Here is a 3,244-nt window from a genome sequence, read left to right on the forward strand (position 1 = left end):
TTGTAAATTGAAACAAAAGCAAGGAGATGACGTTCAGGTGAAACAGATGCACACTGAAGTAGATTCTCCCTCTGCTTGGGAAAAAATACTGAACAAAAAGACTGAAGATGGTGCCTGATGGGTCCAAGAGTAAGGACTTGTGTTTCTGAACACTTGCTCTACTGAGAGTATCTGTGGAAAAAGAAATTAAGAAGGATATTATATTATTATGCAGAAGAAACTGAATTTTGAAATTGTGTGCTTTGTTTTACCCATTTTTGCATATCTCAATGATTTGGCAAGAAAACAAGAAGGGAATTTAAGCCACTTTCAAATTATAGGGAATAAGTCCACCACTACTTGGTCTAAAATATTTTGCAAAATACATTTTGTTCACTTGTTAAGGGTTTTGTTTTGGTTTAGTTCTTAAGCACTGACAGGCTAACTGCTCATACTTTGATATCACAACAAGATTCTTCTTATTAGGCATAAAAGGGTACGTACGCACTTTACATAAAATGTAGGAACCCAAATCCCTTACTTCCTGACTTAATAGCTTTACTTGAATTTATTAAAAGTATATTTTAACCAAAGTAAATTAAGTTTTTCAGACCATTTCAGAAAGTCATACAGCAATTAAAATTTTGATAGAGAGGATGCACCTAGTAGTTCAAAAGCAATGGTGACTTATTTTCTTGTTACTCTTCATCCTGGAATATATAATCACAGTCATAATCTGAAAAGAGAGATGCTCATCTCTTATAAGTCTGATGCTTTAGATATTTTTAATTATTTCCTGTTTCTAAGAAACTATCTGAAATATTTGAAATGCCAAATCCATTTTAAAAGCCTACTGTTTCAAATGTGTATGTACAGAAACAAAAATGCCTGCATTTGAATACGTGTTTTTCTTAAATACAGTCATTTAAAGACAGACAGACTTGCGTGCAGCTGCCATACAAAAGGTAACTATAAGATTTTGGGGAGGAATGTATTTCAATAAATTCTTCACTAATCACATGGGATAAAACTAGTGTGTGCAAAGCCATCTGCACAATTAATAGTCTTAAAAGGGATTTAGATTATGTGCTAAGCTTCATGAAAGTTCCAAAGAAGGCTTCTGTAAGGCATACACAAGTTTAATCAAGAACTGCTAACTGATGAGAATCAGAAATTACTACAAAAAACATGAGACCTTACAGCTTTTGCTTACAGACTTGCTGCAACATCTATCTGGTCCATAGTAGAAAACTGCATCATGTCCTGACAAAATCCCATGCAGTGGAGAACTGCAAGGTACTGTTCACACAGTCACTGAGAGGTCAAGCACCTCGCGGCTGCTTCTGTGCCAGACCCAAAGGAAAGATGTTGAGCCTCTGGAACCCAGCCCACAGCTTATCAAGATGAGACTTCACAGCACCAGAAATAAAACCTCTGCCATCAGAAGTCCTATTGGTGATAGGATGCCTCCTAGCCAACAGGACAATTACTTTTTCCAATAATTTCCAAGGATTTGGAAGTTGAAGTTCACTCCAGCTGCCCACTGAACTCAGTTGTAACCACTTTTCACTGATTCCCTAGACTCCGGTCACTGTCTTCTCACTTTCCCTTCTGTTACTGCCTCCTCTCAGCAACTCTAGCTCTGGCAGTCAGCCCAATTTTTTTTAAGCATAGTAGAACCTACTTGGCTTGCGATCTGCTTGATGTTCACTACTGTCACTGAAGGGTTCAGGGTCGTATAAACCTTCCTTCTAACATGCAGTGGGACTAGCACCAGGCTTTGCTTTGACTGATATCAGTTCTTCCAAAAAAAAAAAAATTCAGTGTATGAGCTATACAGAGAACAGCAGAATAAGGAAAAAGTTTTTTACACAAGAAAGAAATCCTAATACTCTATCCTGCATATCTGGGCTAAATGAATGTCTGTGTGGGCCTCTTTTCATCTGTTCTGTCTTTTGCATTGCAGTCTTCAAAGGACTACACACTCTTCTAGCTCATACATGATTCAGTGGCTCTTAGTTCTGACTGAGAACTGGTAGAACCAAAATGCAAACTTAATACATTAAGGTGAAGCATTTAAGCAGTCCTAATGGAGCTTTGGGACTATAAGCCACAGCATCTGGTACTTCAAATATTACTTTTTGTCACATTTCAAACTTTTTTTTCCCCTTTGTTCTGCTGATGCAAATTAGAAAGCAGCTTCTCAGTTCCAGTAATTAGCAGTAAGTTCAGGGATTACACTAAAATGAAACAGCTGCACATGTGCAACAACATCAGTATTTGTCTCTTAAGTCTGAAATCCTTCTCTAACTGTAATAACAAAAAGAGATTTTCAGTCAAAAAGACATAAGCCATCCATCAGTATTTACTGAAATGTTTTAAAAGGTCATACCTGTTTTAATTATTTTACATAGAGTAACTTGCAGAGCAGCAATATGATTTATCTGGAGCTCTCACAGATGAGTCAATTCCAACAAAAATTGCATCACTCTGTCCTGTCATGCACTAAACATTGCACTGCTACACTTCAGAATAAACTGGGATTGATACTTCTAGCACAGTACCATAATAATTTCCCTTTCATTAACCTTCCATGAAACATGTTATGCACAGAAATATCACTGTGTAGACTGCAACATTTGCAGGGCTTGAGAAAATGGGGGAGGCATGCTCAGCAGGCTGGTGCATGGCTCTAACAGGACTGCTTTCCTAACTCAATATATTATGGCTAGCCAGACTGCACCAAGGATGGAGGACAGTCCTCCCAGACACAACAGAAAGCTAAAGGCACTCTCCTACTGTCAGATTTAACAACTTTTCTCTGTATTAAAGGAGCTGGTACTAAAGCAATTAAGACGTCCTTTCTCAAGAGATACTACCCTCAGGTAGAAATGTTTGAAGTGTGAAGCCAGCAGGTTTGTGCAAGGAGTCTACTGCTCCGTGCTCAGCACTCCCAGAATGCAGTCAGTGAAGCCACTCTTTGATCCAGAACAAACCTGCACAGAAGACTAATAAACTACTCAGCTTGAGCCAGCTATAGATATGAATGCTCCTGTGTGAAGTCTGAACAGGGAGAAAGAGTTACTCACCAGCACTGATTAGCTAAACACAAACCACTGAACAGGCTTTCTTTTTCCTCATCAGAGAAAGAACTTGAGCACTTCACCATATAAAATGCTATTCTATGTTCCCACATCATTTGGATGTAGTCTGGTATTGAAGTTCATCAGCATTAAATTAGGAAATATCACATCAAATTCTGTTA

The sequence above is a fragment of the Onychostruthus taczanowskii genome, unplaced genomic scaffold (genome assembly GCF_017590055.1).
Source record: "Onychostruthus taczanowskii isolate IOZ18803 unplaced genomic scaffold, ASM1759005v1 scaffold31, whole genome shotgun sequence".
Taxonomy (NCBI): Eukaryota; Metazoa; Chordata; class Aves; order Passeriformes; family Passeridae; genus Onychostruthus; species Onychostruthus taczanowskii.